This window comes from Anas platyrhynchos, chromosome Z, assembly GCF_047663525.1.
Source record: "Anas platyrhynchos isolate ZD024472 breed Pekin duck chromosome Z, IASCAAS_PekinDuck_T2T, whole genome shotgun sequence".
Classification (NCBI taxonomy): domain Eukaryota; kingdom Metazoa; phylum Chordata; class Aves; order Anseriformes; family Anatidae; genus Anas; species Anas platyrhynchos.
The window spans coordinates 13,779,620-13,806,348 of record NC_092621.1 but is presented as its reverse complement, the minus strand read 5'-3'; the positions used below and the strand labels follow the sequence as shown (position 1 = coordinate 13,806,348).

General features: G+C 41.2%; 1 protein-coding gene across 6 annotated transcripts in view; it reads left to right on the top strand.

Moving 5' to 3' along the window:
• Positions 1-5,943: 5,943 nt before the first annotated feature.
• LOC101802159 (leukemia inhibitory factor receptor) overlaps positions 5,944-26,729 on the top strand; it is a 56,796-nt gene continuing 36,010 nt past the window's right edge. For 2 of the 6 annotated variants that reach the window (XR_005261453.2, XM_038169721.2), the window contains exons 1-2: positions 6,096-6,280; positions 14,747-14,853. The gene's annotated coding sequence lies outside the window, so the exon portion shown is untranslated. The other 4 variants (XM_038169722.2, XM_072031631.1, XM_038169725.2 and 1 more) reach the window with 4 other exon arrangements.

The following is a 26,729-nucleotide window of genomic DNA, read 5'->3' as shown; positions in this document are numbered from 1 at the left end:
GTGCAGAACATACCCTGGAATCCATCTCTGAGGGACCATGTGAGAGTCTGATACATTGATGTGGGGGCTATGCATGTTGCAGCCTTGTCCAGCAGTAGAGATCTTGGGTTTCGTCTTGTGCATGAGATAAATGCATCGAGCCATGAGGATAGCTGAACAGCAATGTGAGCAGAAAAGTTTGTGGATCACAGGACTTAACATCCTTAAATGTGCTTTAGCTTGTAGTTTCCACACAGGGAGCCCACAGGGCTTTAAAGATTGAACACATTTTATGGCCTCTGAAAAATGTCATGGAAAGACTGACAAGACAAATGCAATGACCTGGGTAAATACATGCTATTATACCTGTGTTATATGCTCCAAAACATTCTCTAGGTATCTCCACCTCTTCCCTGGCTGAGTTGTCTTTGTCCTTGCTTTTGTGCTGATGCACAGAAATTTGGTTCCACACAGTGAGTGGGCTTACAGCTCAGTCCAAGGATAGTATGGGAGAAGACATATTTTTTCCCCTGGATGTGGTTCAGTAGGGTGTGAGGGTGTTGCTGCCTGGAAACTTTGTGCACAGAGAATTTTGATGATTTTAGCCACTTATTCAGGAATCACTGACACTGGCTGCTCAACTGAGTTACAGGAATTCTGGTTGAATGTCTCCTGTTCATGCAGAGGTCAGCTCTTGAGTGCATGCAAAGTTTGTAACAGCTGAGGTATTGCTTCAAATTCATCCAACGTTCATTAGACATGTTCAGACCATGCACTGAAGAACGGAAAATCTGAAGCATCACACAGGCATCAACTTATGAAGCTTTATAGTACAAGACACATTTCGTTGTGGGAGCTCATAGAAAAAGAAAAAGCATGGCAATATCTGACTGATAAATTGGTGAACAGAAAAATAAGACTGCCAGGAATGGCACAGCACCAGAAAAGAAGCCATCGCTACAGTGACAAGAATTACTAAAAAGGGAGCATAGCTGAAAGTTGCGCAGAGCAAGGCAGTATGTTTGAATATGATACACTGGTATTGGGGAGACACTGGCGGGACTTGCAATATTAAGAGTATTTGTATGTCTGAGATGTGCTCAATATATTTTATTTGCAGATTTCCATGCTCCTCTGGCTATTACAAGTCTAAATTAGCCTGTGGCTCTCATAAATCCTCTTTTTCGTGATGTAATTAGGCCCTTCCACTACTGTGCAAAGTAAGCCTCTTCAATTTCATATCCATAAATCAGACTTAGTTCTAGGACTGGTTCCACCAACCCTTCCACAGTTAGTAAGATTGTTACCATTTGTTGGTGTTTATGCTGTTCTTCAGAGATTTATATTTAGCTTCATTTTCTTCCAAGAACTATGCTGTATCTTATTTCACTGACATGAAGACTGACCTCTGATGCTACTGTATGGGACCCAGCAACGGGGCTCATCCAACATGATGATTAAGCATGTGTTGAACTTTACACTGCCAGTATAATCAACTGCAGGATAGCACAAGTGTTTAGACGGGAAACGACTGCTAATCAGTTCACAGCAGGCAGGTTGTTGCAGCAGGAGCAACCTCAGCAGCAGGTCACTTCTCAGTCATTAGTTCACTGTAGCCACTGTGGATATTTGTAGCCAAAGTATCAAGACTCAACTACATGAGGTCCAAATGGAAATGCCTGCATGAGGAAGTATCAGAAGACACATTAGAGCAAGTGTGGAGAGAATGGACATGAAAGACAGCATTCAAAGCACGAATGCTGAGGAGCATGCTGTTTACATCAAGACCAGAACAGGAGACCAAACGCTCAGGTTCGTTGCTCTGATAAGGTCATAGCGTAGCCAATTTGACACACAAAAAAAATGCTCTGATAACATGGACTCAGATAACATCTTCTCAACAGGAAGACAGACAGTGGCCATAAAGATGGCAAAATGATGGAATACAGCAATAGACAGAAGCTTTTCCTAAGGTTCCTGGAGGATACGGCAAGCTAGGATCTGCAGCAAAATCACTGCATAAAAACTGCTTGAATCAGGAAAATATAAAAGATCTTCTCAAAAAAAGAGGTTTGTAGTTGCCAGTCAAGACAGACCCAACATACCTAGTGAGGACTCAAGAGCTGGTGCCCCTCATCCTCTGTGTCCACACACAAGTGACCCGGTCAGGCCCCTTAGCCAGAGAGATCTTGACACTTGGCAGCGTGTGGCAGTGATCCACCTGCTAGCGTCTCTGTTCTGCGTGGGTGAAGCTTCACCTTCACTGCTAACCATAAGGGTCTCATTACTGGCAGTGAATCCAATATATTCCACGCAGTGTATTTTCAGGCATCTGAGGTAGATTTTTTTCCAGTGAAAGGAATGCAAGTGCCTTCAGTTTAATTGTTTTGGGCAAGTTATGTTTTTCTTTCCATTTCTTTTAAAATTCATGGCACTATCTAAGCTAGTGCAGGTCAGCAGATCAAAGTCTTTCATTGCTTCTCCCTGTAAATGCACAAACCACAACAGACTATATGGTTTTCCTGCAGACATGGGAGACCAGGGAATTTTTTTAAGCCCTTAAACAACATATTGCCATCATGTCACTGGGGTTTGCAGGCATAGGTCCGTAATGATGAAGAAAATTCCCTGGATTTGAAAAATATTAATTACAAAGAGATTATTTCTCCTGGGTCAGAATACTCATTTCCAAGAATAGCTCTGATCCAGCTTGACAACACAGGGATGCTTCCACTGAGACCTCATAGGAAAGAGCTGTTGCTTTGTGAGCACACCAAAACATATTGCACTATCCAGTGTACTCGAGGTTATTCTTGGCATGAACAGAGGCTACTCCTCCTCATCCTATCACAGCCAGTGCGAGTTTTGTTATTGGCTTTCCTGAACACATTCAGTCAGACCCAAATCTGCTTTGCTGGTAGTATTATATAACCATTTTTAAAAGAAAACAGGAATAGATGGTCCATAAGCAGAACCATTGGCAGATCTCTCTGGACAATACTATGTATTTACAATCACTGGCATTTGTAAACGCAGGTAGCAGTACCACATCGCACGCTTCTGGTTAAACTGCATGGTTTGTCAAACATGCACACAACTTCTCAGCAAAGGAAGTGCTTTAATATTCTTTATTGGCTGGAGGAAAGTGGGTGCCAAATACAACTGTGAAATGGGAAACAATGCACAAAGGAAAAGTTCCAGAACATCAACACATCCGTTCCTTTCCTCTGCCATAAATAACCAACACACCCTTAACAGCAAGACTAAATGGCTCCAGGAAACTCTCATTAATGAAAATGTCCTAGCTGGGCTTCTCACTTTCATTTGGAATTTACACTGCCCCGAGACGTTTTTTCTGACCTAGAGAGCAGATAAGTTGTTCTGTAAGTAGTACTAGGCACTGAGATAAATGAAGATAAACTAAAACTAGCCTCCTGTCCAGAGAGACTTAAATCTTCCTCTCTCACTGCCCAAATATTAATGTTGAAAGGCACAGCCCTGCTGCTGTTAAAATCAATGACAAAATGCAGCAGTAAGTCTATAAAGACACAGCGTGTGTTCCAGCATCTGTCCTTCAATTTTCTGGAAACCAGAGATAAGGCAGGAAACAAAATAAATGGACTGCATATATGTAGTACATGCAGATAAGTTTTGTTGTAAAATATAGCAGCTGTGATATTTTACGTGAGAGTCGTATGATAAGACAGGATGCATAGATGGCATATTTTCTGAGGATCAGAAGTCATAGGGAAAGGGCAACTATACCAGCTATTAGTCAATTGGACATTTATATTTAAGTTAGCATATTTCACTGTATAACTATCAGATAACTGAAACCTAACCATCCGCAGCTTTATCACCTTGAAACTTTTACTATACAGTCTTGTCTCAAATAGCATCAGGTCAAGAAAGTTTCTTAACTTCTAATTGCATCATTAAACATTGAGTCATTAAATACAATACCGAAGCCTTAAAATAACTTCAGGAACTAAAACACTGAACACGTCTTTACCCAGTTCCTGTACGGAATGCCTGTAAATTACAGGGAAGCTGCCTTGCTAATTAGTAAGAGAAAATAGTAAAAATGAATACCGTTTGATTTTGTCTTATAGAAAATGGGCCAGATCTTCTGCAATTACTCGTAGTACACGTTCCTTGATCAGCAGGGCTTCCTGCCAAGTGAGACGCCTGTGAGCCATTACTAAGGGGAAAGTAACATGAGCCGCAGAAAAGAAAGGTGGCACAATTTCATTTGACATTTTCAGTGCCTTCAAAAGAGAGTCCTTGTGTCCCTTTCATGGATGGAAACCTGCACTTGTGGAGCAGTCTCCATAACACAGGGACAAGCTGAATCCTTCCCAGCCTTGGATGCTGGCTTTAGGAAGGCACCAGGCTTTGGCTCTTGAGATCTGAAAATATAGAAAGGCAGAGGCACTCCTTCCTCAGGTGTGTCAGAGCAGTGAAATGGCCACCTTCTCCCCAGGCCTTCTGGTGCTAAGGATATTCCCAGTCGCATTGCAGCCCTGGCTGCTGTAACGTGGAAAGAGGCCAGGAGAACTTCAGGGTTAGAACAGGAACAAGGAATTAAATGCAGAAATGGTCTTAGGCAGCTGACATACCAAATCTCTTGGTGCCTGAACTGCACAGCAAAGTTCAGACCACAGAATTAGGCATCCAGCAGGCCTTTCCAGTGGGAAGAGATTTGGGACTGTGAAGAGCTGACTGACATGCCAGAAAGTAACTGCTTAAACGTACTGGTTAGAAGACTAGAAGACTACGAAGGAGAGAACTCTCCAAAATTCGCTCCGTCCTTGGACTTTTAAATATTTCAGTCTATGTCAGGAGGAAACATCATCTTCTGCTTGGAATGCACAGCCCAGGGTTTCTCTCCAACCCTTCTTTCTCAAGAACAGTATGTGTATAAGGAGACTCAGTGCTTCCTCTTAAGGAGGTGACACAGGTCAACGGATAGACAACTGCTTCAGGATACAAGGCCCGAAGTCAAGCATGCTCTTGAGGCAGAAGAGACCTAACCACAAGGTTCATGCTTCTCTTGCTCTGGCCTACTGAAGCTTCGATTGTCTTTGCACAAGCGAAAACACTGGAAAGTGAAGGAAAGGATGCAAGATTTCATCTCTACAAAACAGCCTATATACACATAGCCTGCACAGTGAACGCGAAGGACGGCAGGAGGCTGTGACTTTGAGGACCTGAAATCCTTCTACATAGCCAGGAGAGGACACAAGACTAGCCCAGGATCTTTGTGCAAGCATACGCTGTTCTTTGTCACCTATGTTCTGAGAAAAGCAATCTACAGCAACTTGGAAAACCTTCGGTAGGAAAATGTAGGCAGAAAAATGCAGGGAAAACTGAACAGTGACTTTTTCTCCTGGTCTTGCTGTGGTTTACTGGGGAACAAAAGAGGAGCCACAGGCCTGCCAACTCTTCTGATTTTATGGGCCTCGTGGTATATATTTTTTTAATTGCCTGACTCTTGAGACTGTGGGATTGCGAGGATTTCGAGTTTAATTTAAAAGAGAGGCTGGCACGTTACTGTTGTGGCTTCAGAGAAATGTCGGAGGTCGAGCCCCAGACCTCAAAGCCTAGAGGCAAACACGGAGACAAAACGAGCCGAGCACCTCCCGCACCCCGTGCCCTGGGCCCACCGCTGGGTGCCCCGGAGGGCTGGCGCTGCCGGGGGCACGCAGAGCCCTTTCCCTAGCCGGGCGCTCGGCGAAAACCTCCCGAGCATCCCCAGCGGCTGGGACCCGGCGCTGAGCTCGCCCCGGGAGCCGCGGCCGCCCCTCAGCTTTGGGCCCGGGGGGCGCCGTCCCCGGGGGTCCGTCCCGGGGGGTGCCGCCGCCATCCCGGGCAGCCGCGGCGCCGGGCGGTGCGCGGCCGTGGCTCCTCCCGCGGGCAGCCCGCCAGGCCCTCTCCTCCCTCTGCCCGCCGCCTGCCTCCATCGCTCCCTCCCTCTCTTCCCTCCCTCCCTCCTTCCTGTCGGCGCTGCGCACTGCTGCCCGCCGGAGCTGGGCCGCCCGGGACCGCGCCGCCGGGCAGCCCCGCGGCATGAGGCGGCGGCCGGGCAGGGCAGGGCGAGGCGGCGGCGGGTGAGCGGGCAGAGGGGGGCACGGCAGCCCCGGGGGCTCGGCACGGAGCGGGCACAGGTGGGGGCGCGGCGGGGGTCGGGCGCTGCCTTCCCCCGGGGGGACGGCGGCGAGAGCGGCGGCTCCGCTCCGCCGCTGGCCGGGGCTTAAAGAGCGGCTGTGCGGCAGGTTGGAAGAGCGAGCGCGGAGCCGGGGTAAGTGTGCGCGACTCTCCTCGGCGTCAGGGTGCCTTCGTTTGGTTGGCTTTGGAGCTAACACCCTCCGAATATATACATATATATATATACTCACACACACATATATATACACACATATATATACACTCACATATATATATATACACATATAAATATATATATACACACACACATACACATACACACACATATATACACACATATGTATTCTCACATATATAGATATATATATATATACTCACACACACATATATATATACACACATGTATATAAACTCATACTTTGGAACTACACCCTTCCATATATATATATCTATACACACAGAGATATACACACACATCTGTATACACATATATACAACACACACATCTATATACTCATATATACACACACGCATCTATGCACACACACAGATATATATACACACAGTTATATATACTCACATATATATACACACACACATATATATACACACATATATATACACACATATATATATACAAATATATATATACACACATATATATACACATACACACAGGTGTATATATATATATGTATGTATATAATAGGGACCTTGGGAGGGAAATCTGGAGCCCTCCCTGTGGCTGGAGAGCATCCGGCCGTGCTGCGCGCCTTGCCGCACACCGGCTGTGCTGGGGCAGGGTGGCAGCTTGCCGTGTCTATTTTAAGGGGTTGAACTTCTGACGGGTTTAGAGGCTGGGGTTTTAAAAAGATCTCTCTAAGCCTCCAAGGTGGTTCTGGAGAGAGTCATTCTCCTGTTGAGGTTCGGCGTGTAAGTAAATTTGAGCTAGGGGCATTGTGTTGGCATGTTGTGGGGTTGCTTCGGCAGGAACTGGTGATATAGGTGTTTTTTCTGTTTTTCAGTCGTAATCTGTGGTGGATGCCTGGGGACTTCGTTATAAATGGGAGTCGAGCTCCAGATAAATATTGTAATCACCTAGTGCTAGGGAGAGCCTGGCTGTGGCTGTGATGTAGGAATTATCATTTGAATTCTCTTGTTCAGACTTTCACATTTAAAATCTCTGTTGCAAAAGCCATCGTATATTCTTTTTCCACAACCAAGCTGGCCATGCCCTGTCAAATTCTGACATGGAATCACAGGCACTGGGTGGCTTTTCTGTTGTGTTTGAGTGCAGGTTGTTACTTAAGGCAATGTGGCTTGTTTGTGACATCTCATCTGGGAGTCTGTTCTGCTTTTTTTCCTTACTATAAAAATTTTATTTTTCTATAAAAGAATTCTTTAAATTCTTATTAAACCCTTAACCTGTAGCACGAACCCAGACCGTTAATCAGACTTAGCAGGTTTAGTAGCTGTGGGAAGATTAAGGTCCATATCATGCCACGTTCCCTCTCAAATTGTCATGTGGCAAAGCCAGCTGAGGCAGTGTATTGTTTAATGTCGTTCCATCACTGCACATGTGCTTTATAAATAAAGCTTTTCACATCCTGTAAGGAAAAATGCATGAATTGGTCCGTCTGCAGAAAGCCTGTGCTTGTCCTTAACTTCTCAACCACTGTGTGCTGTATGGTTTTGGTGATAAAGATGAGCATTGATTTCTGTACGTTTTTGGTGGTAAAGGTAAGCAAGCACATAAAAGTCTCCAGGATGTGAATCAAGGTCAAAATAAAAATCAAGTTTGATGATGTGAAATATTAGGATGTGGGAAAGGCAGAACAAATGCAGGTAGCGGATCCACAGAGTGAACGGTGCTGTATCTGCATCTAGTTGCTGTTGCTGAGCATCAAATGCCTGTCATTAGTTGGCTAGGTGTCTGCAGGTTTCTTCTGAGAGGTCAGCTCAGTCTACTAGGAAAGCTTAGGGTCAGAAGGCTGCGAGTCTGCTGGGATCTGTATCTAAACTGGAGAATGTTGTAGACGTCCACATGTCAAAGGCTTAAAAATCACCAGTTTGGAGCTGGTTTAGAGTATAGCTTTCAGATAGTCAGTAGGTGACCAGATTTTCTTTGGTTTTGCTTTCTGTTTATTTAGTATACGCATCCTTTCATCTTATCACTGTTTCACCTATTCAAACTTTTATCAGTGTTATTAAGTGATAAGAGTTTCCATTGTGCACTATCCAAACATACCATTTCAGTCACTTAGAGCAACCAGTGGCAAGCCCTATTGAGGAGTTAGATTGTGCAAAATCCCTTTACAGGTGAGCTGAGGAAAGGGTGAGACATAACCTTTAAGTGAGGGCATTCGTGTAGACTTGCCAAAGACTGTGGAATATGCAGGAACAGCCGTATGGGTGGAGATGCTCTCCAAGAAAGAGAAACTTATTTTCACAGGTAGTAAAGCTGCTACTGCTACCTCAGTACAGAAGTCATAGGGCTTTATTTTTCAAGCGCCTGATGAGTTACCGTCTGTTGCTATAAGGTCACATCTGTGTCAGCATCACATGCTGCTCAGACTTACTCTAAGAGCTTTAGTAAACATCCAAAAAATCACCTGAATGTATAAATCTTCATAAGTAATGCTAAAGCAGAGCCTGTGCAATCAGCCTGAAGCAGCTCTGTTAGAGCATGTGTTGTTTCATCCAGTGGGTGTCTGGCAGCTGGTTACGTGCCACGTGAGAAGATGCATTTAAACACAAGGCTAGGTATGTGTTAGTAAGAATTCTCCCTGAAAGATGAAATGGCACCTCAAGAAGAAAGTCTGTGGCAATCGAGATTTTTATAAATGCTGACTCTATCTTGCAGAGTGCGGCATATCACAAGGCTGATGCGGATAGATTATGTTTTTCTGCAGATGACTCTATAGATGATGTGATCAGGTAAATGAAGTTATTTTCCAGTTATGCTGTGTTCTAGTGCTCAGAGGAATGCCAGGGATGCTAAATTCAGCAGTTCCTGTTGTGTAACCTAGAGTGTTGATACATTTTCTAGATGAAAACAAAAATAATCTTGTACATTTTTAAATGACAGTTTGTATTATCTTGTAGCGAGCTTATTAGAGTTGTTGAATAGCAGCTGTTGGAAAATGGAAGGGAAAACAGAAAAAAGAAATAAGGAATTTCTTGGTTTTGTTCTATTTTCAATAATACAAATTGATGTAGGGCATAGTTATAACAGAGATACTGAGATCTTGTACTGAGATCGATGTTGAAATTCAGAGATGACTCAAGCGGAGGGATGTTATTTAGCACTGCAGGGAAAGGTTTGATGAGGGAGGTTTAAAGATACTTAAATAGGTGAAAGGGTTGAGAGCTCAGACCAGATACTTGGTCTTTCTCTGGCTTATATGTTGATCCACGTGCATGGAGATATGGAGAACAGGTACAGAAGTCAGTTTACTACTGTTAACAAAACTAGCTAGAATGAATTGGAATGTTTTTTGTTTTGTTTTGTTTTGTTTTTCTTTTGTTTCAGTGTGTCTTTTTCTCTGAGATTTAGTTATGAATCCGTTTTGGCTGTTGAGCATCTAATTTCTGTCTAAAAATAAGAAAAATAAACTACTTTCTTCTACATACAGCTTGAGAGGTGATTATGCTCTATACACCAAGGCTGGTTGATATACTTCATTCCATAAACAGCTTAATGTAAAAACTATAAATAATCCTTGGGACCAGGGCCTGGAGCCTGTGGTCCCTCAGTCCCTCTCACAAGGACACAGAGTCCTGCTCTGAGTCAGTAAATGCTCAGAGCCATTGAGAGAAATGCCATCTGCAGAAAGGCTGCAGAAGTCTCTATCCCAACTCATTTGCTTGTCTTCAGCATGGTCACAGATGTTTCCCACACCCTAGCATGGGCTGCAGTCACTGGTCTGCCTCATCAAGGGCAGCATCACTGCTGCTTTTTTTTTCTGACCACATCTTTAAGCAAAAGTGATGGCTTCTGCTTTCATTTGAGGAGCCCCATTCTGGGGCTATATGTGATGTGTTCTGTGCACATTTCACTGGCAGGCACAGGTGAGGGAATAATTGCTTTCTGAATCTTGAGTGTTATGTGTTAGGCAGGTGTGTTGTGGACCTATCAAACTGGAGACCATCTGCATCCCTGCATCCTGGTGCTTACAAAATTAGTCATCACCTCTCTCTCCTTCTCCTTTTTTTTTTTTTTTTTTTTTTTTTTTTTTTTTTTTTGCCACTAATACTGAGCTGCAGCTAAATGGGATTTTGGAACATGTTTGTTTTAGTTTAAGCATCAAAAGTTCTGGTTTTATTGGTGCTTAAGTGTCTCCAGAGATCTCTTCCAGAATCTTGTGGATATCTTCCAGAGTCATTACCGTGGCAGTGATGGGGGCCATATAAATTCCTAGACGGCCAGAGCTACTTTCTTACCCCCCTTTGTGGGGTGGAGGGACAGCTGGGATACAAATGACCTGCAGACACTAAGCTTCCTCTGTTCCTTGTCTGCTTTGCTTTCTGACTTGGAAGCCAACAGATATTAATTAGAATTAATGATATCTAGCAATACCAAACTGACAGTAAAGATACCCAGGGACTGTTCTCTGTACTGGCTTTTTTGCTGATCATTGCTGTCCTCACGTCCCCTGGAAAATGTGTAATTCCTAGATTTACAGACCGTGAGAGCCCTCCAGTTGTATGTCCGCACAGTCCTTGCCCTTCCTGCAAGAACAAGAAGCTCTTAGCAAGGGCTTTTGCCACTTGGCTGCCGTCTGCTGTCCCTGCTGCTCCCTCTCGAGTCACTCCTAGTAGTGGGTTTCACTGCAGGGAGAAAGTGCTTTGGCTAAAAATAACTCCCAGCCCATCGGTATGAATGTTGGTCAGGGTGTAAGGTTCTGAAGGGCATATGTCTCCCCTGCTTTCCATGCACCGTCTGGAGCTGGCACTGGAGCAAAGTCAAAAGAGCGTTGCTACAACACATGCAGCCTTCCCTTATCCCACAGGCAGAGAACTGCTGAGTTGTCAGCTGCTGAGTCCAAATTATGCCTTTTACCTCAGGGAGCACAAGTTATAAAAGCACGTGTCATGGAAACAAGGACAGCACTGTAGCAATTCCCTGCTCCTTCTGCCTTGCTTCCTTACTGTGCCAAAAAGCAGCTCCACAGCACAGCCAGCAGCTGTGTTGCCAGCTTGGTGTGTGGGGAGCACATTAGGCCAGGATGGCTCTCCCATCTCTTGGCTACCTGTGTAGGCGAGCAGAGTCTCCTTTCTCTCCTGTAATCCCTGAGATTGAGGGGCTGCTTCCTGCAAAACCAAAGAGTGCATGCAGCATTTCAGCCAGCGTTGGCCACCTGAAGGATTTAGTAGCTGAAGGAGGACTTTCCTTGGGTGGTTTTTATGCTTTAGCATCTTCCAGGCCAGCCAAAATGTTTCACTGATGCAGTGGCATTGATTAGAGAATTAATGTGGGTTTTCAGTTAGGTTGTGGGTTTTTTTCGGGTTGTTTGTTTGTTTAAGTTTCTATATTGATGAGCAACATTATACCGGTGTTGTTTGCCAGTATAACTTACTGCATTTTGAACACCTTTACAGTCAAACCCACTTTCTTTTGTACATATGTAACTATATTCCTAAAATAGAGATATATGTCCATGCTTGCTGTATATATATTCCTTGTAGCTGCACAGGTGATAGCTTTGTACCTAGGTGGCCTGGTATTTTGTAGTGCATAATCATGAAATTTATATAAAGCAATGTATTTGTGCTATTTGTATAGATGATGAACACCATCTGAAAATTATGCTGTAAAGTTTCTTATGCTTGCATAATTTTGTCATTATTACACAAGTCACTTAAAGGTGTAATAAAAGTGCAATTTATAGAGGTGGTTAAAGATGGTTCACATTGTTGATCTGGCTCAGACACGCTGTGTTGTACTTCTGGGTATACTTCTGGGCCTCAGCCATCCATCTAAGCTAGTTTTGCTCCATGAATAAATCAATTGCTTTCCTCCAAGAGGAAGTGCAGGCTCATTTGACTGAGTAGCATGGTTAAACATTTATTCTGGATGGTGTAGGTATGACCTGTGGCAAGCTTGGCTAGCACAGTGAGCAGAGCAAGCCAGCTCTTTCTCAGATGGTTTTATGCCCTCAAATGCCCCTCACTTGTGCCCGTGGGCATGCAGCATACTTCAGCCTAAAGCTTTGGAAACTACTTCATCTTTATTTCGAGAGCTTTGAACTGAGCAGCACGCAGAAAGATGGATTGGAGCCAGAGGCTGGCCTGGGCCGCTTGCAGTGAGGAGGCCTTGTCCAGGTGCAGACATACGGTGCCCAAGCAATGTGAAGGCAAGCCAGTCTGCACCAGTGAGGCCGGGCATGATCTGTCATGCTGTCCACCAGGGTGGTTTGCATAGCTGTATTTCAAATTACATGCACATTTGAGAAGCCCATTGCACATCCCACGTTTTGGAGAGCTGAGGAGACAGGCAGATTTGGGCAAGTAGGAGAAGTAGCATGGCTCTGCTCTGCACGGGGCAAGCAGCTGCCTTTCGGGGCTGTCTGGTGATATTTGCCATAGCCTGGCAGCCCTCATTCCTTTCAGATCAGGGCTGAGGCCATCACCCAGATCTTGTGCCAGGACAGCCCTGCTGCTCATCACAGGATGTAACCCTGTTTGTATGTCTGTCCATGGATTTGCCCTTCTTGAACTGGGTGATCTCATGGCCTCAGTTAACTATAAAATCAGCGAGGACAGAGCTACAAAATTTCTCTCTCAAATAATTGGTCTTAATAATACCGCAGGGCAAAAATGCTGCTTAAATCAAATGAACTTCAGTAGAAAATTATAGTGGTCAGTATTACAGGTTGGGTTCCTGCAGACTCTGAAGCACAAAGGTGAATGTAAGTTATATGTATTCCAGCTACAACTAATTTTCACAGCCTTTCATGTTTTGGATCAAGTTCAGCACTTGCAGCAAAAGAGAGATTTGACCTCTGAGGTTTTACAGCTACTCTGGAGCTAAAACTAAGGAGATAAGCTTTTAATGTTTAATCCTAGGTGGGGGACAGAGAGAGAGAGAAAGCAAAGCAGAAGTGTGATTTATGTATATTGCAGACTTCAGTGTTGTCTTGAGCTAGTTGTAACAAGCACCAAAGTACTGTGTGTGAGATGCACATAATAGTCACACTCTTTTTCTTTCATTTCTGTTAAGGTTTCTGCTGGTTCTGAGGATAATAATATCTGTTCCCTAGAGTCGACCTGTTCCTCTTCCTTTTCCCCTCCTCACCCCTGCTCCATACTCCTGCAAAGGTCATGGCTATGAGAAACCTTCAGTATACAGGTCTCCAGGCACGTAACTCATAATTCATCTGCTGGAATAGCATTGTCACAATTCCCAATATAGAACAGCCATCTCCTCCAAATTGAATGTGATTGGCCTGTTCTTCTCTGAAATGCTAGGAATTTTTCAAAAGAAGATATTTTTACCCAATGTTGCCTTGTGTTTCAAATGACAGGATCAGCATGGATGTAAATCCAGCAACCTGCCATGTGACTCATATTTTAAGTCTTACTACAAAACTGATAGTTTGTCCACTGTATATTGTCCTCCTTCAGTATTAGAACAGTTATAAGATCTATGGGATTTTTGTGCTAATCTAGGCTGATGTGTACTGTGAACCAGAGAATAATTATGCTGAGCTCATTTTTAGAATTTTGTCAGGAATGCATCCAATCTTATCTTTAAGATTTCAAGCAGTTCATCCCATTCTTGAGGGGCTTTGCCAACATTTAATTAGCTTTAATTTTAGATATATGCATTTTGCAGTGAAGGTCTGCTACACGGCACTGTTTTTTGTATCTCATATATCAAGGGCTACATTTAAATCTTTTTTCTTTGTAGGTAATTCAGAACTGTGATCAAGTAACCTCATTAAACTAAATAGTCACATTGTTTCAGGCTTTGCAGCAACAGATTATCTCTGGGACCCAGACTGGTGTATGTAACCATTTTATTCTGGGTATAAATTGACTCTGTACTGGATTAGACTATTTCCACTGCTAATGAATCTTTAGTGTTTCTCTTATGTTGTTAGATTGAATGCTTCTATAAGGTACGCTCATCTACACAGGCTAAGTTCTGAGCATTTTTATTGTCAGTAGCTTTTATGTAGGTTTGCTTGGTCTGTGATAACTGGTACTCAGAAAATCGATCGTTTTCCAGTTGCTTCCCCATGTTTCAGCAGTGCAGCTGGTGTTAATATGCAAAGAACATATCCTTGAAAACATTGGGTTCTTTTCTTTTACCCTTTTGCCCTGCTGTCTACTCGCTGGGTAATTGGTAGGTAGCTCTGTATTGGAGATGAGCTTGGACAGTGATTGTTGCAGACAATTATGGAAGCAAGCCCTCCGCGTTACAACAGCTACCTTCAGAATTAGGTCATTAAAAGGCTTTGAGTGAAATAGCGTTAATTTTTCTCTCCACACAAGTAGACACAGAAGGTGTATTTGTCATCCTAGGTCTTTTGTGGGTAAACCTCTTGTGTAGCATTTTTCCCCACTGATTCATGTATGAATCTTCTAACTTCAGGTGCCTAACGTGACTGCCTGCTTCAGCATTTGGCTCTCCTGCACTGAAGAGTAAGGACAGAGCCTGCCACGGGCTCCTGCAGCTGGGCTCCTGCCAGCAGTGCAAATGTAAGTGTATGCATAGCTTTACTCATAAGATCAAATTAGTCATATTCGGGAGCAATATGTGTATGTGCGTGGTTACTGAGGTTTATTTTCTTGCATCAGTCAGCAGTTATCTGCACAGTCACAAGCAGTGCTTCATGGCTTTGAAATGCCTTCTCATCAGAGGCACAGGTGATTTCTGATAGCATTTACCTGCTTAGTTCATGGGACTGGAGAAAAAAGCTGCTGCATTCTAAACCCAGATATCTGAAGAACTGGTATTTTAATAAGTATTTAACTGAATGTTGGTAAACATGCATCAGTTTTACCATCTTTAATGACAGTTGGTTGGGAGCTTTTTAATTTTCTTATTTGGAAAAAAAATACTTGTCATGTACATTCCTGGTACATATATGGACCTCTGATTTTTTTAATCTCTTCTGCTGTTGCTCACGAAAACTTTCTGTATATATTATTCTAAAGTCTAATATTTATGCCCCTGAGGCATATGCATTGTCATTTAAATATATTTTGCAAATGTAATCCTGGTAGAGATCCTGTTTGTGGCTCTTTAGTATAGAAGATTGCAGAACTGGGAAAAGCAGGGTACTCTCCAAAGATGTTTGAGGTAGAGGTACTTTTAAATGGTATGTGAATCCTAATGACTTGCTTTCTGGTGAGATTATTGGTGCTTTCACAAAAAGAGGATTTCACAAAAGTGGAAAACAGAAGTGAGATATTGATGTTTCACATGATAAAATTTATGTTAGAGGTTTTACAGGTCTCTTGGTTTAGACAGTAAGCTTTTAAGAACAGGCTTGGCCTTGTGAGTCATGTACTATATATCTGATTAAATGCTTAAAGAGTAGATATTATCCTAAGGAATAAAAGTCTGGAATAGAAAGTAAAAATGCACTGAAGCAGAACATGCAATCCTTACAACTGCACTGAAGTGTTACTTGTGCCATTAAGTCCATCTTTTCTGTGGAATTAGGTTTCCCCATTCCCCACCTTCTCCACCCCATGCCCTGACATCTCACTCTGCAGCCACTAGTGAAACCATTGAGAATTGTCGCACGTCTCTCGTTCCCACAGTCGGACTTGCTCAGCAGTTTAGGAACAATAGCTGTTTCATTGCTGAGTCGTGAAACAAAAAAGTTAAATGTATCAGCAACAATGCATGAAAAATGGGATGAAGAGCCTTCCACAGGAAGGGATTTTTCCATGCCAGCGTATGGGTACTCAGGATTTATGGGAGACAGAATCTAATAAGCAAGAAATCCTTCTTCTTTTGTACATCATCTGCCAGCTCAATAGCAGGAGAAGTAAACCATAAGATTTACTAATAATAGCAGGAAGGAAGAACCCTGTTAAACAAAGACAGCAAAGTTGGATGACTTGCTTTTGTATAATCCAAGGTTGTTTTTCTCTCCCAACAGCCCATTTTTTCTTTAAACTCACCCTTGAGAAAAGAAAAAAAAATAAGAAAAAGAAAAAAGATCTTGAGCAGAATAGTCTTGCTTTCAAGGGAGTATTGAGGAAAAACTTGTGGAACTGACTCACTATGTCCTATTAGTAGCAGTCTCAATTTTCTGTGAGCTGCTCTCATTTTCAAATTAGGTGCAACACCATTAGCCTTACAGATGCTGCTGTCTCAGCACTTGCTGATGTGTTATTGACAGAGATTCAATTCACTGTTTTTGCTAAGTTCTAAAAGGAATGACAGAACACAGCATTGCTGTGTTTTACACCAATAAAAAAATAATATATATGGGTCCTAGCTATTTTACCTATTACTTTAAAATGTCTAGATCTTCTTTGTTTTGTTCCTTTTGCTGAACATTATTTTAATGTTGCAGTTTGTTCAACTGTTTGATCTCCCTGCAAAGTACTTTATAGCAGTCTTTTCCATTCTGAGACACTCCACAGAACAGTTAAGGAGCTGTTAATTTATACTCGTCATCCAAAATCATTAACCTTTTAAGTTTAGTGACTTCAATCAACAGACAAGATGTAAGCTTCCCATTTAGAGTATTCAAAAGAAATTTGAGAATTTTTAGCATCTTTTTCACTCTCATGGACTGAGACATCTCAGTCTACGTTTGAATTGGATTTGAAGTCATCCTATAGAAATGGAAAACAAAGCTTGAACTTGTTATATGTTTTGTTTTAGAACAATGTTCTGCCTAAACTGCATATTCAGCCTAAATTATTTGAAACGGAATATCACATATTAATTTAATTGTAAAACAACTGCATCTTGTTTCTTTGGCATTGCAACCAAGTGATTTTGTGTAGCATTCAGTTGAGGAAGTGTTGCTTGTTTTTAGAGCTGTGGATGCCATAGAGCATATGCCAAAACTAGATTGCTGTCAGTGTCTCTATTTTCAGGGTGTCAAAGTTTGTTAGAGGGGTAGGAAGGGTAACAGGAATGAATTGGTTTATTTTGATGTATCGGGTTGCCAGCTGTGCTGCTATAAGAACTGATCCACAAATAGGTCCCTTACAGATGACTGCAAGGGCTGGAGACCTTTGTGAGAGGAGCTGAATGGACAAAGGCGAGCAGCATTAGCTTCAGACAGATGGATTTGATGTCTCTGTATGTCTTCTGGGTCTGTGTTGGCAATGAAGGTTGTGATCAGCAAGAGAATGAGAGTCATAAAAGAGTGATCTGGCCTGCATGTGGGAGAGAGAGAGTCTCCATTTCCAGCAACCATGTCCCTGTGTATGTGTGCACAAATGCAGGAGTTAATATTTATTCTTTATAGTGTGGCAGTGGTCTCTCTTGGGGCCTACAAAAGTTATTTAGGAAGGAGACTGGCTCTGATGTATTTCAACAGTAGAAGTCAATATTTGTTTTTCTGAGTACTTAAGATTAATTTGTACACTTTGCTGCCATGAAAGGAGGATATGCATGCGTATGCGTAAGTGAGAAGCTGGAGGGAAATAAGGTACAACTAAAACAGTATGTGGAAGAACAAGAACTCTCAAATAAATGCCAACTAATATGTGATTACATATGAACAAGCTTGTTCTTATAGTGTCATGATGTACTGTAGATCTTCCTTCTTTGGAGAGGCTGGAAGGGGAATGGCAGCAGCTGAACACAGGTGTAGGAGTGTAGCGAAGCAGAGAGGAAAGCATTCAGTCAACCCAGTGTAAAGGAAGCCTACACCTCATAACATGCTGCACTATGCCTTCATGCAATACGTCTGGTACTTATTCAGAGTGGAAATACAGCAGAGCATAAGAGCTTTTAAAGACACAAGAAAGATTAATACAATGGGAATTTATCAGAAAACATAGATCTATAGTTTCAGGAATCCCTCATTCCCTCGATTACTAAAAAATCAATTTATTTCTCGTAAGTGACTCTCATTCCTTACATTCACACTGAAAGGATATTGCATAACTCTTGGTTGTTATTCTCAATATATTTAATGTGAAAGCCGCACTTCAGCATTTGATCTATTTATATGCTGTTCATACACACGAAGCCAGACTTTCTTTGGATTCAGTTCATTGTACCTTAAAAGTAATCCGAATACCACAGGTTTCACTGTAAACAAAGAAGGATTCCAACCCTCAGGTCATTGCCGGTTGTTTAAAAAAAAAAAAAACACACTTGGAATCACTTCAATAATTATCAGTGTTCTCTAATTAAACTAAATAGGCTTTTCCTGTGATGGAAAGAAGATTAAAGGTCATATAGTTCAAAATAAGTTTTTGAATATTACCAGATTAAGGAAAATTAAATCTTTCATTAATAAGGTCAGCTTCTTTAATGTTTATCAGCTCATAAGGATGTACAATCTGAAGAGAACCAGCAGGGACAGAATTATATAGAAAACATGACTTGTCTGAGGAACAACAATTTTTTTTTTCTGCATCCTTCTTTGTAAAGCCTGAGTGACAGTGTTTTGGCTCTTTAGCCTCACATTGCATAAAGCACAGTTGACAATGTGGGCAAATGAAGTTTTCCTCTGAAGAGATGCTGTCTTGAGAACTACACAGAGACTAACATTACCCTCAAAAATGAAAAGTGCTATGGAATATTGAGTTTTATTTCATTTATGTATCACTAAAATGCAGCAAAACACAGAGAAGAGGAAAAGCTTGTCTATGTAATTTCATTTGATTCTAGGTTTATGCACTGCTAAAAACATGATTATATTTGTTTTTATGATTTGTCCTGGTATTAAGTATCTGAAAGGCATAACAGATAGCTGTAGGCATTCATGGTAAGCTGTGTTTTGTATATATGCGAAGTAATCTGACTTATGTGCGTTTGGTCAGTGTACTTGTTCCATGCTGTGTTGTGAAGTGCAAGAATTCAAGGAAGTGTGACCATGAGGTCACCAAATTCAAGCATATCAGGAAATGTGTGTAGCTGTATCAGATTTACGCAAATACATTAGTCGAGTCCTTCATCTTATTGCAGTCTTAATTTGGCAGTTGTAGTAAGTATCAAGATGATTTTTGAATGGGTTAAAATACTAGAGTGTAAATGACTCCTAGCAGTTTCCTTCTACTGCGCAGCACAATAGCTGGAGGTTAAGTTTCTTATTTGGCTAATAGTGTCCCTTAACCTTCACCCCTCCACTTTGTTCTTTGTTCAGATGATTAGGTGTTTTCCATCTGCACCTCTATGGGAGAAGAATCTGTGCTTGTTAATTTGAGCTGACTTCCTAAGGAAGTCAGGCATATCTGATAATGCTTTGTCTGTCCTCCTACCCCTGCCATAACCTTTGAACACGCTGCCCAGGTTCATTTCACTGAGAATGAGGAGGTGAGGTCTCAAAATAAGATGTCCTTAAAAGCTTTATGAAACTCTGCATCTGGATATAGAGACCCCACTGAGGAAATGGCTGCAGGGTGAAGTCAGACTTCCGTGGACTGCGATCCAGGCCTGTCCAGCATGCCTCCTGTGATGTCTAGTAAGGCTTAGGGGATAAGCTTCAATCTATGTTAACACTTGGATAATTCATAACAGCAATAAATCATGAAGAGGCTTGTCAATATACCCAAAAGTATTCAATCTAGTTTTGGTAGTATTAGGGTTCATTGTGTTCCTCAGAAGTGTTTGTGTTCTGTTACTATCTGGAGAGCTGTGTTGTGTCCTCCTCGCAGTAAAGGAGAACCTATACCTACTATACCTGTAGTTAGCCACATGCTTGGTGGTAATTGATACGACCAGGAGTTAGACATCCAGTTTTCTGTTCAAAGTGTCTTTGTTCTGCTGAAGATCCCACACTGGGAACATCAGATGCGACGTCTGGGTTGGGAACCACTCTTGCATGGAGTGTGTTGGGCAAGGCATGGTAGATAACTCTGGGAGTGGTAACAGTTCCTGAATTAGCCTAGAAATTATCTGAAAACAAGAAAATTCAGTGAGAACAGAAGGCAAAATGTACAAAATACACATTTGGTTTGAAAATCCCACAAGTGCCATATAATAAGTACTTTTTAAGCTGTGGTAAAAATAAACCATTGATTCCTACAGCATCTGGTTGCAGTGCAGGTATTGCTCTGCCCAACTGATGCATCTTTCTTCTCTCCAGCCTGGCTACCCAGGTAGGGATGCTTTTCTCTAGTTTCTCTATAAGACATCTGGTTTGTTCTTGTGTGTTTGTGTGCTGTTTTCTTAACAAGGAGTCTTTACTGTACTTCCCAAATCCTTTTCAAGATTATACCATTACTATAATTATACTATTTGACATCTGCTTCTCCTGTATATTTTAATTTCTTTATAAAACAGATCTAGGTCTCGGTTTTTGTACATATATTTGTGCTGTGCTGTCAAACTAGTACTAAACGCTTGCCTAAAATCAGCCTTGAATTGTGATACTTGTTCACAGATTTCTTAATCAAGTTTCTTCAACACTTTCTCACCTCTGTCCTGCATGCAGTCTACCTGCATCACTCTCCCCACATGAAGATCTTATTCCAAAGAGTGTTTAAGGTGAAATGTTTGCTGCTTCATGTGGGGTGCACCTCTACTTTCATTGGTGAGGTCTCCTGCTCAAATACTTGGCAGATGGTGATGGTAACCAGTGGCTTTCAAAATGAGTTTGTGAAAGCATCAGTCCTTGAGTTGAGTTTGTATGTTGCGTTCTGATGTCTCACTTCACCCTGCAGAGTGGGAGCATCCTGGGGAGGTTTCCCAGACTCTTAGAGATGCTGCTGCTGTTCGGCAGCCAGAGGAAACAGTGAGGAGGGAGTTTTGCTACTTGTGCTTGGCAGAAACAACACACCAAAGTTTGTCTCGAAGGACTGAAAATGTGGTCCTGTGTACTCCTGCACATTAACATTGTAATATCTTAACACCCCTTGTTTCCTTTTCCTCAGCTGCAGATTAGGAGGGTGTGTTAGTGCAGATAGGCAGCTTGAATTATTTTATCAGCCTTTTGAAAGAGAAATGGTAGATTCTTAAATTAATTCCTCAGAACTGGGGAAAGCCAGATTCCCAAATGGGATTCAGCCTTCATTTATAAACCATTTTTAGTGATTCATGCCGTGCAAATCTTTTATAACATGGAATGCTGCCACGTTATAAAACAGAGAGGGAAAGCCTGCATTCAGATTGCTAAAGAGAGATTTTTGTCTCAAATCTGGGAATTTTTTTAAGGCGGTGGAAGAATGTACTCAATTGAAAAATAGCAAAACTCCCTCAAATAAATCTTGTTAACTTTACTTTTCTTCTTTATATTACTCAGTTATCTCTAGAGTCAAAGACTGAAGGCTGCGGGGTCACTAAAGCTGTTTTAAAGAAAGCCAGTTCATCTTCTGTTTCTGTGTTCATTGTCTTTACTGTCAGCTGCATTGGCAATTTGCTTTGTTTCCCAGAAATGCGTATTTCTGGCATGGATCTTCAGATAGGGGAATTCTTTGGAAGGTTTCTGTTGGCAATAGTAGGATGTGTAATTTGATAAATGCATATGAATATAGGAGCTTTTTCTCTCATTTTGAATGTTAAATTAGTACCTTTACAAAAATAAATAAATAAATAAATAAAAAGTCAGAACCAAGTAGAATGAATGTTCTCCACCTGCTAAGCAAAATAGTTTTTTCTTCTAGCATTGAGGTTCTGGTCCTGACATATATTTAGCACCCATATTTCTGCCTGGCTGCATTTGGGATGATGGCTCTTCAGTATCTCTGAAAACTGAGCCTGCCATCAGTCTCTACAATTTTTTGGTGCTGTCCTACACAATCATTTTCTCTGAGACCATTTGATGTTCCACTTTGTGGTAAATTATTATAATAATACCTTTAACTGTTGAGAAAAAAAGAAGTATAGTTTAACTTGAGAAAATGTACCGATGTACAGATTTGTTATGTTTAACATGTATGTTTTACTGGCTTCATGGTCTCATCTAGCATCCTCCATTGTCCCTAAAACTTTCATATAAGTTGACTTTTAATCTTTTCTTTTCAAATACCTGCTTGTGGACCACAAAAATGGGTATGAAAAGTCTGGCCACTGATCCTCAATTCATAGATTTTTAAACCAAATTTGGAGAGTTGCAATTGGCATATCAGACTGCTGGCAGGAAGCAGACCTGAAAGACTTTTTGATTTTTTTTTTAAACCAGTTTTGTTTGTTTGTGTTCAAAGTGGTTTCCAAGCACTTGACAATGAAATACATTCGGAGGCCAGAAAACAAAACAAAAAAAAAAAGTGTTTTTTTTTTTTTTTTTTTCTCCATAGTTTCTTAATACTGCTTTGGAGAAGTTCTACACTTAAAGAACTAAGCTGTTACAACTAAGAAAGAAAGTGTTACAACTTAGTTACAACTAAGAAAAATAAGTGTTTTCTTAGACTAAGAAAACACTTATTTTTTTTTATTTTTTTTTAAACAGAACCAAGCAATTGATCACCTATATTTTATAATTAATACACAGAAACAGTTAAACCAAGAAATACATAACAGGAAATATAGTCCGTAGGAGATATTCTGGTTATCTTCTGGTTTTCCCTTTGCAAGGTTAAGTCTAAAGAGACTGGGAATGTCTTAGCTTGTCACTGATAGACACTTGGTGCTACACTTGTTTTCTCAGCATGTGACAGAACCTTTAATTTTCATTATGGTTGTCAAGATTTTGAACGAAAGATGTACATAGATACTTTTCCTGGCACATTGACCTGGGAGTACATTTTCTCTCACTAATCTGTCTGATCTGCCAGTAGGTACGCTATATACACGACAACATCTTTAAAAGCCATTTAAAAATCCACAGTTTGCATTGATCTTCTCTTGACTGGCATGAGGCTACTTCCTCTGTGAGCATACATATGTGTGCATGTGTACACTGAATTTTGTAAGGGCCATAACCCACTGACCTCTGTGATTAAGTACCTGAATCTATTTGTTCCCTAACTGGTTATCTGCATAAAAAGCAGTTTGAAATGACTGACCACAGGGACAAAGGATCAGTTCCACACCACAGAGCCCTGAGCAGAAGTTAGATTACGTTCGTATATTATAACGTTCAGCACAGTTATTGTGGAATCTTATTTTTAGCATCTGATATTAAATATGGGCAATTATATACTGAAGCCTTTGCTGCTTGTATGGCATATATTTGCATGCAAATATTTCTTGGATTCACACACAATGTTATTCCTGAGCATAGAATTATGGAGGTGTTTTCCTTATTTTAAAATTTCAAAAGTGAAAGACCTTTTTAGGCAATTTTTTAAGAAGAATTTGTTGTGCAAATCTACTCATGCTAAATCAGGAGGTTTGCAGTCAATCTGAGAATGAGATTGAAGTCTGAAGTACTAAATAAACAGCTACGTGGCAGCTTTATACAGCAGCATCCGGGGCTGGATCACAAACTGAAATTGAGGCAACAAGGTCTGAACGCTGAAAGAAAATCAAATATGGCATGGGCTGTGTAAATACGTGCTACGCATAGGTTTGCCTTAGGAAAGTTCTTTCATTGTACTTGATAATGCTTGAGAGCTCAGGGGACAGAAACTCCGAAGCTGAGAATACGGCAGATTTCATCCACAGAGAAATGTTCCAGGAATGATCAGAAATCTAGCAACTGAGACTGGTATATGGTGAAAAAAGTGAGTTTTTACAGGATGAGCTAGTAGAAACCTGGTGTCAGTCATCTTCTGTGTAAAAGGCTGCTGCAAGGAAGATGATAAAAGTTCTTTGTCTGCTGGAGACAGGATGAAGTAATGTCCTTGAAAAGAAGCAAGAGGTGGTTGTGCAGCAGGTGGGGAATAATCCTAAGGGTGGTACCAGTGAAGTGACACAAATGGATTGCCCAGGGAGATGAGATTGTTATGGGATGTCCTGTCAGTGGTGGTTTTTAAGATGGACATCAGTTAGAAAGGATTTACTTGCAGTTGCTCTTTCTGGTGGAGAAACTGGGTTTACCTGATTCATTTCATTTAAAAAAAAATGAAAACTTAAAGGCCTTTACACTTAGCAGAAACTGCTCCTGTTGTTCTCCAGCCAGTCTTGGTCAAGGTTTTGCCATCCCCTCACAAAGATCAGCTCTCTTGTCCTAAATTTATATCTCTAAATCTTATACAGCCCAATGTCATCTTACCAGTACCTCTACCTAGAGTGTAACATGTTTTTCAGTACTCTCTAGAGTAAGGAAAAGCTCCCGTGTCTTGTTTGGATTAGCCTGGAACCGATGGAAGGAAACTTTCATCCAAAGATAGTGAACTTCCTCTTTTAAAATTATTCCAATTATTTTGTAACTTTATAATTAAAACAAGCCTATAAACGGGGATCTTTTCTCCTGACTAATGGATTTAATTATCGGACATGAGTCTTTGAATTGCCAACTTTTCAGCAAGCTCTAATATGTTTATGAGACAGCAAGAGCCAGGGAGTCTACACTTCTTATGAAAGATTGCGGTTTACAAGATACTAATCATGCTTTGCCTGAAAGTACATAGGTTCCCTTTGGTGCCTCTATCTGACTCTGAAACAGAAACTAAAACTGTGCTTGATTTAGGAGAAATTACTCAAATTTCTTGTAATTCACTTTTATAATGTTACTACTGAAACTTCTGATGTGGGGGTAAAGTAAAGAGTGCAGAGAAGCAGATTTTCTTGAATCACACACACATGTAGTTGCTAACTCTTCCTCGGAAACCTGGCATGACTAAACAGGTTTCGAACAGTCCTGTACAGCTGTGTGTTTAGAAAGTGAGTGGTTTGAGGTTTAATTAACTTCACAATCCACAGTTTTCTCTGCTTCAAGTGGTATCGGTGTTTTCCCTTTTTTCTCTTCTGTTTGTGGTTTCTACAAGCTAACAGGGCACTGTCATCTAATTTTGATATAAAGCTTGAAGTTTTGTTTATGGACTTTTCTGCAAACCTGAAATGGCCTTTAAAGAAATACCTTAAGTACTGACAAACAAGCCATTGTTTGATATATATATATATATATCTATCAAATGGAATTTAGTCATTTTGTTCATGTAACTCCCAAGTCTCTCCAAGTAGTCTTCACATTCCTGCTGAAGTGAGAGAGTTGTGAGCAAAGCTCAAGCCTGGAGCTTATGTCATGGATTTCCATCAGTAACATGAAAAAACATGATATGAAGCCCTGGAGAGATGCCAAAATGGAGTGGGGTGCTTCTTCCATTGAGAGTATTAAATTTGAAGTGCTAGCAGGTTCTTAATTCATCTTTACCGGAGTATGGATTTGTCAATCCTCACTCCTTATACAGCCCTTACCAAATTACGTGGCATGGATATTACAGTTTAGGAATGTATAAAAATAAGAATTTAATGTGTCTAGGAGTTTTATAGTTTAAATTAGTATATGTTTAGTGAGTTCTGAAGAACTCACTTGGGAACATGGTAAAAATAGAATAAGTTGTAAGTTTTAAGGGTGTTTCTTCCTTCCAAATATAATATTGACCTTTACCATAGCATTTCTATTAGCTTGTGTGCTGTCTGGGCCCTTCCCTCAGTGTGGCTATTGCAGACCAAGAGAAGGGGCCATTTGTGAACAGGTCTGGATTGTTTGATGTAGTGCTACTGTTTCTCACATAGCACAGACAGATTGGAGATGGGCAGAAGAGCGTTTGTAGCATTCCCAGCTTATCCATGAGGGAGATTTTCTTAAGAAAAAATAAATTAATAATTTAAAAAAAAAAAAGGCACAAGGGAACATCCTCCTGTTGATTGCAGAGGACTTTATAAAGATTCAAGGACTTTATAAAGACTAAAAGGACTTTATTTCTTTTAAAATTACCAGAAGCCTTTAGACAAAGCTTGTAATTCTGGCAGTGATGTACATCTAGATTTAGAAGACTTCTAAGACAAGGTCAGGTGCTTTTCCACTCGAGACATCTTTTGAAAGAACTAGCCTGAACAAAATGTGAGTTATAGAAGACTGCTCTGTAGGACACAGTGGCTCGGCTGTTTTCCTATGTGAAAATTATCCAGCTCCTGATCTTTGTCACTACAAGAAGGCCCTTTGATACATAGAGTGGTCTCTGAGAGGATGCTCATGTTTTCAAAGCTTTCAGGTGGTTTGGGAAACAATGCTTCAGGGACTGGCTGAGCTTGAAGATAAGCTTTCCTGCAGTTTTCTTTTTGAGAACAAAACCTGATGTTGGCCAGTATGTGGGTGGAACTGAATGTGCTCTTCAGATCCTGATGAACTTCTCTTTGGAAAACATGCAACCCATTAATCTTCAAAGAACACATTAAACATAATATTCTAGATTATTATTTTTTTTTTTTACCTTAAGGTCAATATTTAGAGCAGCAAGTATCCAGGGTGATCAGCTCTGGTTCTGAAGTATCTCAGGCATCCGATGGCTTTGAGTAGCAAAAACATGAGGAGCAAGCAGAGGAAATCTGAACTACCCTGTCCCCTTAGACCTTTACCCGAAGCAGGGGACACTTGCAT